Raw genomic sequence first — 14,329 nt, 5'->3', positions numbered from 1 at the left:
ATTTATATAACTGTAGAGAATTGTTCACAGTCTTGTAAATAGACAGTCAAGACATTAAATATTTTTTTCCTTAAGCTAACAATACTTGTTACACTATGAGCTGAGTTGCATATAGGTGGTGGTTTAGTTGTTGTATCTGACTCTGTGTGACCCTGTGGACTGTAGCCTGCCATAATCCTCTATCCATGTGATTTGCAGGCAAGAATACTGGCGTGAGTTGCCATTCCCATCTCATTGCATAGAGCATGAAAACTTTATATACTAGTCCTAACCCTGAAGTACCTGATAAGCCAGTTGAGTCTCAAATAAGATCCGGTTGACAAGTCATAGAGGAAAATAGACCAGGTCCAGAGATCTAGGTATTTGATTTCATTTGTACAATGACAGGCTCAATTGAGATGATTATTTTCATCTTGAATATTCTGTAGGAACTGAGATGGCCCTTTGTATTATTGAGAGTTATCAGGAGTCCAAAGGGACTGCATCTTCAATAAAAAGGAATAAAAACCAGCGTTGGAGTTGTAGCCCAAGTTTCTAAGAGTAACCCCTCAACTCTGTATACATATTAATTTTCTCCAAGATTTCTGATTTTTCTCATTCGATTCCAATCTATTTCTTTTGTTTGAACTATCAAATTTAGATTTGTTTGAACCTGGAAAGTAGTCAGTATACTTCTTCCCAGGGGCTCCTAACTCTAGAAGGGGTGATCCGTTTCCCTTGCTAACTGTTTTTGGTTGAAGACTTCTACTACTCTTAGGATGGCTCAGAACATTGGTCTTAGAATTTCCAAGTTAGCTTTCCCAAAGCCATTCAGTCTAGGGCAAGATGTCATGAAAATAATTTAAGTGGGAATAAACTATGACCAACTTTTTTTTTTAAACAAGGATTTAGTATTTATTTAGGCTATGCTGGGTCTTTGTTGCTGTGTGGGCTTTTCTCTAGTTGTGGCGAGAGGGGCCACTCTTTGTGTGCAGGCTTCTCTCTGCTGTGACTTCTGTCGTGGAGCACGGGCTCTAGGGCATGTGGGCTCAGTAGTGGTGGTTCCCGGGCTCTAGAGCATAGACTCAGTAGTTATGGTACACGGGCTTAGCTGCTCTGCAGCATGTGGAATCTTGTGGATCAGGAATCAAACCTTGTGTCTCTTGCTTTGGCAGGCAGACTCTTCACTGAGCCACCAGGGAAGTCCCTTTTTAAGTCAGAGGTTTATTATACCACAATCAGGAGTTGAACTAATCATTGGCATGTATTTTATTTCCCTTTTGTAGTTGACAAAGTGGATACAAGTGTTTCTTCAGCAGGACATTGGAATCGGTAGCTGCAAATTAATTGACGATTGAGGATAGTTAAGCTGTTTTTTCTCCTACTTCTATTCACATAAGCTGCCTTCCCTTTAGAGAAATGGGCTTTACTGACCAGAGGGAACACTGAGGGGATAGAACTTGGGGAGCTTCAGAAGAACCAGGTCATTCTAATGAGAAAAGCCTGAGGACCTGAAACTAGCATCCTACCTCCGGGTAGAGCTGGTATCTAAGGGCACTATTCACCTGAGCTATGGCTCAGCTACTTAAAACACTGTGTGGAAAGTTGTATTCATTTCACAAAGAGTTTTCACATGTTTGCTCAGACCTTATACCTTCCCGAGGTAGGCATTAGGGTCTCCATTTCATAGGCTAAGATTAAATAAGAGACACAGAGCTTCTGACTCACGTCTGGAGAGAACTTGTTAAGAATAATAATAATAACAATGGATCTCACAACAAGCTTGCAAAATGGGGATTATCCTCCTCGGATAAAAGATGAGAGGGGCTCAGAGAGTTGAAGTATTTCAAACTTGGTTTCGTGAGCCGAGGCCACTCTCTTGTTTATACTGTGCCTCTCTGGGAGCAGGCTGTTCCAGAATAATTCTGATAGCACAGATATTCCTGTGATAGAAGTAGCTTTTCCATTTTGTGCCATGCAGATGTCTGTCCTTTAGTCTAAGATGATGGCATCTGACTTGTGTTACCTTCTGTTAAATTTTCAAAACCTTAAAATGAGACTACCTATAAATTTCAACTTGCAAAACTTACAACTACTAACACAATGCACGCATGTGTGCGTGCTAAGTCACCTCAGTCGTGTTGGACTCTTTGAGACACAGTGAACTGTAGTCCGCCAGTCTACTCTTGTCCAAGGGGGCTCTCCAGGCAAGAATACTAGAGTGAGCTGCCATGCCCTCCTCCAGCGGATCTTCCTGTCCCAGGGAGGGAATCCACATCTCTTATCTCTCCTGCATTAGCAGGCAGGTTCTTTACCTCTAGCGCCAGCTGGGAAGCCCCAACTCAATGCATAAGCACGGTTTAAAATGCATGTTTAATATAATGTAGACATTAAAAGTCAAGTGTCAGAATGCCTGGGCTCCCCATGTGACCTTGGGCCAAGTTTGACCTTCACTGTGCCCGAGTTTCCTCTGGTAAAATTGGGGATAGTAATAAAGCCTGAAAATTCCAGAAAAACATCTGCTTCATTGACTACACCAAAGCCTTTGACTGTGTGGATCACAACAAACTGAAAAATTCTTAAAGAGATGGGAAATACCAGACCACCTTACCTGCCTCCTGAGAAATCTGTGTGCAGGTCAAGAAGCAACAGTTAGGACTGGACATGGAACAACGGACTGATTCCAAACTGGGAAAGGAGTACATCAAGGCTGTATATTGTCACCCTGCTTATTTAACCTATACACACAGTACATCAGGGGAATGCCGGGCTGGATGAAGCACAAGCTGGAATCAAGATTGCCAGAAGAAATACCCAATAACCTTGGATATGCAGACACCACTACCCTTACGACAGAAAGAGAAGAAGAACTAAAGAGCCTCTTGATGAAGGAGAAAGACGAGAGTGAAAAAGTTAGCTTAAAACTCAACATTCAAAAAATGAAGATCACAGCATCTGGTCCCATAACTTCATGGCAAATAGATGGGGAAACAATGGAAACAGTGACAGACTTTACTTTCTTGGGCTTCAAAATCACTGCAGATGGTGACTTCAGCCATGAAATTAAAAGATGCTTGCTCCTTGGAAGAAAAGCTATGACAAACCTAGACAGCACATTAAAGAGAGACAAAAGAGACCTTGCCAACAAGGTCCATCTAGTCAAAGCTATGGTTTTCCCAGTAATAATCATGTATGGATGTGAGAGCTGGACCATAAAGAAGGCTGAGTGCTGAGGAACTTTTGAACTGTGGTGTTGGAGAAGACTCTTGAGAGTCCCCTGGACTGCCAGGAGATCAAACCAGTCAATCCTAAAGGAAATCAGTCCTGACTATTCATTGGAAGGACTGATGCTGAAGCTCCAATACTTTGGCTACCTGATGCGAAGAACTGACTCCTTTGAAAAGACACTGATGCTGGGAAAAACTGAAGGCAGGAGGAGAAGGGGAAGACAGAGGATGAGATGGTAGGATGGTATCACCGACTTGATGGATGTGAGTTTGAGCAAGTTCTGGGGGTTGGTGATGTACAGGGAAGCCTGGTGTGTGGCAATCCAAGGGGTTGCAAAGAGTCTGACATGACTTAGTGACTAGACAACAACAACAATACTTCCTGATGCTGTCATGATAATTAAATTCATTGCTTATTATTTACTTATACAAATGATTTTACACTTAATAAATTGTTGGTTTTTCTGTAGATGAGCTTCCTGGTGGCTCAGTGGTAAAGAATCCGCCTACCAACGCAGGACACCCAGGTTTGATCCCTGGGTTGGGAACATCCCCTGGAGAACAAAGTGGCAAACCACTCCAGTGTTTTTGCCTGGGAAATCCCATGGACAGAGGGACCTGGTAGGCTACAGTCAATGGAGTTGCAAAAGATTTGGACACGACTTAACAATCAAACAATTCTATAACAAAATTCTCACCATTCTCAAAACCACTAATGCTTGTTTTGCAAATGAGTTTAATCACTGTAGACTTGTTCATATTGTTGAATTACTGATCTTGCAAATGTACTGTCCACTGGTTTTGGTTTTTCTTTGGCTCATTAAAAACACTCAAAGAAAACAGTTGCTGCAATTTTAATTACAAATGAGTTGTGTCGCTGACATTCATATAACTTGACCATTTGGAACTCAAAATACATTTCCTTACAGAAACAACATTACGAATTGTGCTTAATTCAAGCTTAGAAAGTCAACTAAGCTCACATCTAATAAATTAAAAATGAGAAATACTTTTGTTTCAGCTATCAGCACCTCTACTCATAGCATTGTTTTACTGGAAAAAAAAGTGTATTTTAAGCTTTGGGTTACAGAAACTCATTTTTCTACGCCTCAATTCTTTTTCTAGTATGTCCCACTCTTCCACCCTGTGCAGTGTTGGACAGAATTTTCTGTGGTTTCTGGAGAGTAATAGGTGTGCAAATTCTTGTCTGCCACATTTCTAGCAGCAGTCTTTCCTGGTATGAAAGCCAAAGGGACTGCTTTTGTGTTGATTCTGATGCTACAGCAAGGTCGTCCTCTGTGATGTGGATGTATTTATGTTTGTAAATGTTCTACTCATGTTTTAGAAAACCACAAGGAAACACGCACATCCCCAAATTTAACACATTTTTGTTGACTTGCAGATTGAATTCCAGCACACAAAATTCCCACCAGCCCTCATCCCCTCAAAACAAAGACTGTAGGAGATGAGTAAGATGACTGTCCTTTGTTATTCCTCTCCTCTAGGACACATTGATGGTGATCAGAGGGTAATGTTTATGTGTATACAAATAACCATACTTGTCAAGTGGAATCCTTGCAGTTTCAAATGCTTTATCTCATTTGATATTTAATAATTTTGTGAAAAGTGTTAGTCACTCAGTCGTGCCCGACTCTTTGTGACCCCATGGACTGTAGCCTGCCAGGCTCCTTTGTCCATGAAATTCTCCAGGCAAGAATATTAGAGTGGGTAGCCATTCCTTTCTCCAGGGGATCTTCCCAACCCAAGGACTGAATCGAGGTCTCCTACATTGCAGGCAGATTCTTTACTGTCTGAGCCACTAGGGAAGCCCAAGAATACTGGAGTGGGCCCTATTTTGGTACTCAAGAAGACACCCTCCAAAATAGCCAAAAATGTTACAAAGTTTGTAGCAAAACAAAACTGAGGTTCTAGATTGATCTCCAGTCCAAAACTCCTCATATATTACCATATACCCTCTAGTAGAGAGTAAAGGAGACCGAGAAGTCAAACAGCATCCCGATGAGTTCTTTTTAAGGATCCTATTCTGAACCCAGTGGTGGGTTCTTTTTTTAGGGCTCAGGACAACTCCACACCTAGGGAATATGTGCTGTATTTAACTTTACTTAACGCTTTAGTCAGGAGAAGGCAATGGCACCCCACTCCAGTACTCTTGCCTGGAAAATCCCATTGATGGAGGAGCCTGGTGGGCTGCAGTCCATGGGGTCGCTAAGAGTCAGAAACGACTGAGTGACTTCACTTTGACTTTTCACTTTCATGCATTGGAGAAGGAAATGGCAACCCACTCCAGTATTCTTGCCTGAAGAATCCCAGGGATGGGGGAGCCTGGTGGGCTGCCGTCTATGGGGTCGCACAGAGTTGGACACGACTGAAGCGACTTAGCAGCAGTAGCAGCAGCAACGCTTTAGTCAGGAATGGTTTCTAGTAAAAGTTACACTCTTGTAATCATTGGGAATATCAATTTTTCCCACTTCAAAATTTCCTCCAATGCTGCTTTTGCAAGAAGGTAGGAAAATGGCAGCTTTCCACAGTTACATGCTTTTTAGGGAAATATTGGGAAATTTCTGAGTTTTAAATGTGAGCTGATTCTCTGGGTATTGAAATCGAAGCTGTGTTTTCTAACCGCGCGTACTGGCTGAGAGCCCTTGCCTTCTTGCTAGCTCTTGGGCTGTCCATTGTCCTGGCTGCCACCTGCCTGTTGTTTTAATGGTCATCTTCTTGGATGTGGGCCAGCAGAGGGTCATGAGCGTGCCCTGTGTCCACCAAGAATGCTTTGTCTCTATGCTGTTTATGGGCAGCCCACAACTTATGCATTCACAGCAGGCTGGTGGTCATTTTCTTCCAAATCATAGACCTGTGGAGAAGGAAAGAAGTGCTACTGCTGATTTGTAAACTGGTGTAGTGAGTATGGAGTCTTATTTTTCTTTGGAAACAGCCATGACTTGGAGCAGGTAAGTGAGCTACACCTTGGCTCACTTAGGTTCTTTCAGAGGTTAGGTATTCAACCTGTGAGACAAGTTGAAATGCCAGATATTCATGGGCTTGCATATAACAGATTTTAATGGCAGAGCAAATAAATGGAAGATACCCATCATTCCTAGAAGTTAAAAGTTCTTATTGAGAAGATTTACTGAAGATTCCACTTACCAATCTGCTGTTATAAAAACCAGAAGCCCAAATTAGCATCCTAAATCTTGTTCCAACATGTATAACAAAATTAGAATTTTTTCCTCCTTGAAGTTGTTATAAACCCATTGAGAATATAGTGGTTTGCAGAGTCTCGCACTGATCTTCCAAACATATTTGGAATGTTGTAGTCAATGAAGGTTGTAGTCAATGAAGAATTATTAATATTTTTAAAGCAAATTTAGTCAGTTAAAAATAGAATTATCCCCAGACAGAAAATTTTCATTGCTGTGGTAGAGATGGTTGATCGCCTACTCAACTGTCACTTCCACTTTCTTTCTTGCCAATGGAACCTGCTTTTGTTCAGATGCTGGGCAGCATTTGCTCAGAAAATATGGTCCCATCCCTAGGAAAGGAATGAAATTAGCATAAGCCAATTATGGTCATTCCAGTCTCTTTTGCCAGAGATTGGTTATGATGACCACTCTATAGTCACTGATTCTGAGACCAGAAATAAAGCATTTCTAAAACACAGATGCCAGATCACAAAAGTGAGTCATTGACAACTATGTCAAGCCTCTGAACCAATCTTGGATTTCTCATCATGTCAGAAAATAAGCTATTATATTTTAAAGTAACTTTCAGGAGGAAATTCTGTTACTCTGCCCACAAGCTTCCTGATATAATTGCAAAGCCTGTTTTCTGATTTTTGTTAGCCAATTCCTGCACTCTTCACTCTTTGTTGTCTGCTACCTGAGCAAGAGAGCCCTTTGAAGCTCATATGCCCAACAATCCTACTTTCTCCAGGTCTGTTATGAATAGCATTTCTGCCTGGATTGGCACAGGGTACCTGAAACCTAAATTATACCGGGGCAGACATAAAGAAAGCACACCATTTCCTAATGCTTTTTATTTTCTTTTTGGCTGTGCTGGGTCCCAGCGTGTGTGGGCTCTCCCTTGTGGCGCATGGGCTTCTCTTGTTGGGGCACATGGGCTCCGGAGCACGAGAGCGCGGTAGTTGAGGCGCATGGTGGCTTCTGTACTAGCAGCACTCAGGTTTAGTTGTCCCATAGCATGGGGGATCTCAGTTCCCTGACCGGAGATTAAACCCTCGTCCCCTGCATTGGAAGGTGGATTCTCAACCACTGGATCACCAGGGAAGTCTCCCCAGTGCCACTTAATGCTCATCTTGAAAGTCATTCATTGCTCTGACTATTGGGGTTTCCCACAATATCAGGTATTTATAATAGCTACAAAGTCCAAAAATCAAATGCCCTTTGGGGGTATCCATAACTTCTATTATGACAGTATGGTTTAATTATCTAGGTTTCCTTTATCACTTTGAAGACGAAGACATTGAGATCCTGAATAAGAAATTGTTTCTTCTACATCCCACACTTTGTCCTGAAACCTGCATCCAGCTCCTCACAATGGTGCTTAAAAAGAAATAAAGCATGTGACCAGTGTGAATAATATTTTCTAGAAATGATCATTTGCAGCCCTCAAAGGAGTAGCCAGTGTGAACCACACCCAGAAAATTGGATCTTGAGTTCTATGCGGGTCAAATATGCCTTCGGTCTGTTCTGGCCTTACAGACAGGCGATTTCAGTAGGAAAACTGGTAAGGAAGCCATGATTTAGGATGCCAGCTGCAGAGAGATGTATGAAGTTGCGTGTTAATAGAATCACCGTGGGGACAGACACACAGAGAATGAACGTTCAGTGTTTCTGGTGACAGAATCACAGAAGCTTTCCACCTCCTCCACCAGGCTTTCCCCCAAGCCAACGCCTCTGTGTGCTCAAGGGCTCCTCTCTTCACAGAAGCTTTCCACCTCCTTCACCAGGCTTTCCCCCAAGCCAACGCCTCTGTGTGCTCAAGGGCTCCTCTCTTAGGAGCTCTCAAACATGGCCGTGTGTGTCTTTTACACAAATAGGGCTTTACATTAAACAAACAAAAAATCCTCACATAGAATTTGTCAGAATTTTAAGAACTTCTCCTTTTCCCAGACTCCTTCTCTTCATATGTACAACCTATATCCTCAACTTTGATTCAATTTGTGAAAACCAGAACCAAATCAGAGTATGAATATCAACCTTTCCAAATCATTCCCAGGTATTCCCTTGAAGTAACAGTGGGTGGGAGCTCTACTATATTGCTTTGAGGAGAATTAATCACTTAACAGACTGACTGTTTAGAGAGAAATTTAATAGTGAGGTTAGTTAGAGGGTTACACCCACTGAAGATCAAGTAGAAATACAGATGAAGAAACCATGGTGGTCATTGCAAAAGCAAAATATATTTTATTTTTTGTATTTATTTTTATTTATTTATTCTTGTGGCCACACCATGTGGTAGTTCCCTGACTAGGGATTGAATCTCTGCTCCTTGCATTGGGCGTGCAGCACTGCGCCACCAGAGAAATCCTGAAAATATATTTTCAGTCAATACCAAAAATGACAGAATTTTGAAAATAGACAGAAATATTGTCTATAAACTCACCCTAACTCAAAAATTATTTTTAACAGAAACAGAAATATTAAGAAAACTCTTTTTCCTCATGTAACTTTTCATGACACACCAACAGAGAAGCGTTACTAACCACACACTCAGCTAGAGTACCCACTAAGGTTTCCTCTCAAATCTGTTCTTAACTGTTACATATTTTTTAAGTTCAAAAAGATAGAAAAAGTCTTTTTTGTTTTCTGGTTTCACATATTAAATTTCCACTTTAACTATGTTAAAGACTATGTTAGAGTTATGTCACTATGTTAGAGATTGTTTCTAGTCATTGAAGTAAATGAGCCCTGGGATTTAAGGTTGGTTGACTTAGATGCCATGACCAGCTCACAGTAACTGGTAATGAATGTACTACTGGTGGTGATGATCAGGAAATGCGGAAAGATGGACAGTGAAGGAAGGAAAAAAGGTGTGAAGGAGGAACACTGAGCAGATGGGGAGGGCCAAGCATGGGAAAGGAATGCAGGCTGGGGGTCAGAACATGCCTAGAGAGCACTGGAGACTTTCACAGTTACAGTTCAAGAACTGGAAGTTCAGTTGCATGAGAGGACTGCTAATTCTTGGCTGGGCAGACCTTGGACCCCCATCTCACAGCTATTACCTGCCAACACCCATTTTACAACTGTGAACTCATGAAGCCACTCCAAGGCTCTATCCAGTGTTTAAAGTCTTCCTTCTGCACATACACACTTACTTTTCAGGCATAGTCAAAAAGCCTTTGCTTATTTAAAGAAGTTAGTATAGAGTTACAGTCAGGTTATTCCGATTCCAACTCTGATTTAACTAATAGTTGTAGCTTCCACCCTCACATTTCTGACCAGTGATGCTCTCCTGTACTGATCTGGAATGGCCTGCAGTCTTCTACCCTGGACTCAGATGGTAAAGAGTCTGCCTGCAATGCAGGAGACCTGGGTTTGATCCCTGGGTCGGGAAGATCCCCTGCAGAAGAAAATGGTAACCCACTCCGGTATTCTTGCCTAGAGAATTCCATGGACAGATGAGCCTGGTAGGCTACAGTCTGTGCGATTGCAATGAGTTGGACATGACTGAGTGACTGCACCTTCATCACTCTAGTACAATTCTGAGAACTGGGTTAGAAGTTTCAAGCCTTATATAACTTTGCAGATATAGTAAAACCTAATTATCCATTCTTCATGAATTTGGCACTTGTGAAAATGTCTTACATACTCTAGGTTGAGATTTGTCTGCACTATCTGGGAAGAACGGGTTTTCCAAATGGATTCAATTTACAACATTCCCAACACTCACTAGCCTCCTTAGCCTACCTGAGTGACCCTGCACCTGCAAGGCCTTTCCGTCAGGTCTTTTTATTTTAATAATTTTCACCTCTTCCCTTTGTTCCTTTCATCGCAGGAATAATTACTGCTTATCACACTTGCAATCTCTGTAATCCTTTGTGTTCTTTTGTTTGCTTTTTCAGTTCTGCAATATCTAACGAACAATTCTTTATTATATTCATTCCGTTTAAATAGTTGGTGTCATTTCTGCATCCTGGTTGGACCCTGTGTGACAGACCACACAGGTTTTCTTTTGTATATGGAGGTAATGGAAATATTTAAAATTCTCTATGTTTTCTACCTTTAAAAATTTTCACCAAATGTGTCTGAATTAGTGATGTTTCTAGTGATGTTCTAGAAAGCCTGTTTTACCTTCTGCAACAATCTATTTACGAGGCTTGATATAGTATCTCAAAACCAAAAAAAAAAAAAAAAAGTCCACCAATGTCCATTTCCAGCAGATGAGAGTTGATATGGTTCTGTGTCTCCTTGTCTCCTCACATCCCAGGAAGAGGGGATGAGTTGGAATGGGAGTATCCAAGTCACTTCCACTCTTGTGACACCTTCCAAATCACAGGAGGGGCAATGCAGGACATTATGATAATCATCTCCCCCAGGAAGCAGTGATCCTGGGTCTTTCTTGTTCTTGGCAGGGAAGGAGAAGCCCCAGTGGGAGCAACAGAATCAATTTAAGTATTCCTTTCAACATTGCTCAGCATGAGTGCAGATGGGCTTTAGGGACAGAGACTTTGGCTTGAAGTTGGCTATTCTGAGGTCAGAGCAAAGTTTCTCCCTCGAGAACTTTTGTGCTGAAAGCAGTGCTCTTGTGTGCCATTACTGATTTGCTAACTACTCTGCTTCTCAGGTTTTTTATTGTTGCTATTATGGAATGGTATCTTTTGCAGGGCAGAAGTTTTTAACTTCAGCGAAGTCTAATTTAACAATTCTTTGTTTCATGGGACATGTTTATCATGTTGCACCTAAAAAGTTATCACCAAATCCTATACTTTCTTCTAGAAGTTTTATAGTGTCCCACTTTATCTTTAGGTCTGTGATCCATTCTGAGTTAATTTTTAGGAAGGGTGTAAGGTGTTCAGATTTTGATTTTTATCCGTATGAACAGCCAGTTGTTCCAGCACCATTTGCTGCAAAGACTCTCTCTTCTGTATTGCATTATCTTTGTTCCTTTTTCAAGGATCAGTTGACTGTATTCGTGTGGGTCAATTTTGAGCTCTATATTCTGATCCAGGTTCATTCAATTTTCAGAAAATGTTTATTAAGCAATTAATAAGTAAAGTTAAGAGAATTCTGCTTAGGTACAAAGGAGAAAGACAAAACCACTGTTTTCAGCAGCTCTCAGTCCTGATAAATGCACCGTTCACAGAACAGCTTGGTAAATGATACAATGGAACGATACACAGCCTACTAAGAGTTCCCAGAACATACAAAGCATACAACCAATTCTTCTCACGAAATTAAAAATTTCTTTCACGCTTGCTCCTTGGAAGAAAAGCTATGACCAACCTAGACAGCATATTAAAAAGCAGAGACATTACTTTGCCTACAAAGGTCTGAATAGTCAAAGTTATGGTTTTTCCAGTAGTCATGTACAGATGTGAGAGTTGGATCATAAGGAAGGCTGAGCATCGAAGAACTGATGCTTTCAAACTGTGGTGCTGGAGAAGACTCTTGAGAGTTCCTTGGACAGCAAGGAAATCAAACCAGTTAATCCTAAAGGAAATCAACTCTGAATATTCATTGGAAGGACTGATGCTGAAGCTGAAGCTCCAATACTTTGGCCACCTGATGCAAAGAGCCCACTCACTGGAAAAGACCCTGATGCAGGGAAAATTGAGGGCATGAAGAGAAGGGGGCAACAGAGGATGGAGTGGTTGGATGGCATCAATGACTCAATGGACATAGTTTGAGCAAGCTCTGGGAGATAGTGAAGGACATGGAAGCCTTGCATGCTGCAGTCCGTGGGGTTGCAGAGTCGGACATGACTGAGTGACTGAACAAAAACAAATTTCTTCCCACCTCTATCATGACTATTTCCATTTGGGTCCCTGATACTATTATTTTTCACCTTGATTTTTTAAGTTGCTTTATAAAGTTCTCTGATGATGTCCTTGCCTTTCCATTAAAAGAAAGTAGAATTATGTCATTGTTCTGCTAAAAGTCCCCAGTGAGCTCCCTTCTACCTTGCAGTAAATGTCAACGTCCTCTCCATGGCCTTCGTGAGCAGGATCCCATTGTGCTCTGGCCCTCATCTCCTAGTCTCACCCTCTTGTTCTGGTCTGGCCTCTCTGGCTGTTAAAGTGCCAGGTGCTCTTGTTTCAGTATTGGCATTTGCTACGCTCATGGCACCCCACTCTAGCACTCTTGCCTGGAAGGTCCCATGGGCAGAGGAGCCTGGTAAGCTGCAGTCCATTGGGTCGCTAGGAGTCAGACATGACTGAGCGACTTCACTTTCACTTTTCACTTTCATGCATTGGAGAAGGAAATGGCAACCCACTCCAGTGTTCTTGCCTGGAGAATCCCAGGGAGGAGGGGGCTTGGGGTGTTAGTGTCTATGGGGTCGCATAGAGTCGGACACGACTGAAGTGACTTAGCAGCAGCAGCATGCTCCCTGCTGGGGAAAATCTTGCCAGATATCCACATGCCTCTCTCCCTCCAATTCCAGTCTATGCTATCAGTGTCTATTACCTGCTTAATATTTTAGATCTTCTTTTTCAAAAAAGTAATCTATGTCTCCCGAATAAATTCTATGGAATTAGGGAATTTTATCTCTCCTTCTCTCTCTTCATTCTCTTCTCTCCATTTTGGTGCCTCGAATAATGCTTATAATATAATATGAACTCATAACATATTTGTGGAATGAGGGAGTAAAAGCAAGAAAGAGAAATAGGGACACTTTGGGGTAATCCCAGTAAACTATCAGCTTCTCAAGGAAAGAAGAGCTTATTCGTGCATCCATGCTCAGTCATGTCTGAATGTTTTGATCCTATGGACTGTAGCCCACCAGGTTCCTCTGTCCATGGGATTTTCCCGGCAAGAATACTGGAGTAGGTTGCCCTGCCTTCCTCCATGCGATCTTCATGATCCAGGGATTGAACCTGTGTCTCCTGCACTGCAGGCAGATTCTTTACCTGCTGAGCCATCAGCTGCTGCTGCTAAGTCACTTAAGTCGTGTCCGACTCTATGTGACCCCATAGACGGCAGCCCACCAGGCTCCCCCATCCCTGGGATTCTCCAGGCAAGAATACTGGAGTGGGTTGCCATTTCCTTCTCCAATGCATGAAAGTGAAAAGTGCAAGTGAAGTTTCTCAGTCATGTCTTACTCTTTGTGACCCCATGGACCGCAGCCTACCGGGCTCCTCCACCCATGGGATTTTCCAGGCAAGAGTGCTGAAGTGGGGTGCGATTGCCTTCTCCGGCTGAGCCATCAGAGATGCCCCTAGAAGCTTATAAAAGCCAGGAGTGATTCTTAGTGTTTGAGCATGAAATAAATGCTGACTAAATGAGGAATAACATACTCAAATACCCATTTACAGTTGAGAACACTGAGGTACAAAACTTTAGATGATTTCTTTTTTTTTTTTTTTTTTCTAATTTTATTTTATTTTTAAACTTTACATAATTGTATTAGTTTTGCCAAATATCAAAATGAATCCACCACAGGTATACATGTGTTCCCCATCCCGAACCCTCCTCCCTCCTCCCTCCCCATACCATCCCTCTGGGCCGTCCCAGTGCACCAGCCCCAAGCATCCAACATCGTGCATCGAACCTGGACTGGCAACTCGTTTCCTACATGATATTTTACATGTTTCATTGCCATTCTCCCAAATCTTCCCACCCTCTCCCTCTCCCACAGAGTCCATAAGACTGTTCTATACATCAGTGTCTCTTTTGCTGTCTCGTACACCGGGTTATTGTTGCCATCTTTCTAAATTCCATATATATGCGTTAGTATACTGTATTTATGTTTTTCCTTCTGGCTTACTTCACTCTGTATAATAGGCTCCAGTTTCATCCACCTCGATCTTGTACCCTTGTAGAGACAGAGAAAGCATTTGAGACTACAGGGATATTTTTTTCTTTTCATTGCAACATTTTAAGACTATAATCTCTAAATAAGATGAACTAATTGAGTCAAGGGAA

Source organism: Bos indicus x Bos taurus, chromosome 16 (genome assembly GCF_003369695.1).
Source record: "Bos indicus x Bos taurus breed Angus x Brahman F1 hybrid chromosome 16, Bos_hybrid_MaternalHap_v2.0, whole genome shotgun sequence".
In the NCBI taxonomy this organism is placed as follows: domain Eukaryota; kingdom Metazoa; phylum Chordata; class Mammalia; order Artiodactyla; family Bovidae; genus Bos; species Bos indicus x Bos taurus.
The sequence above is the reverse complement of the archived record's forward strand: the minus strand, read 5'-3'. Positions refer to the sequence as shown.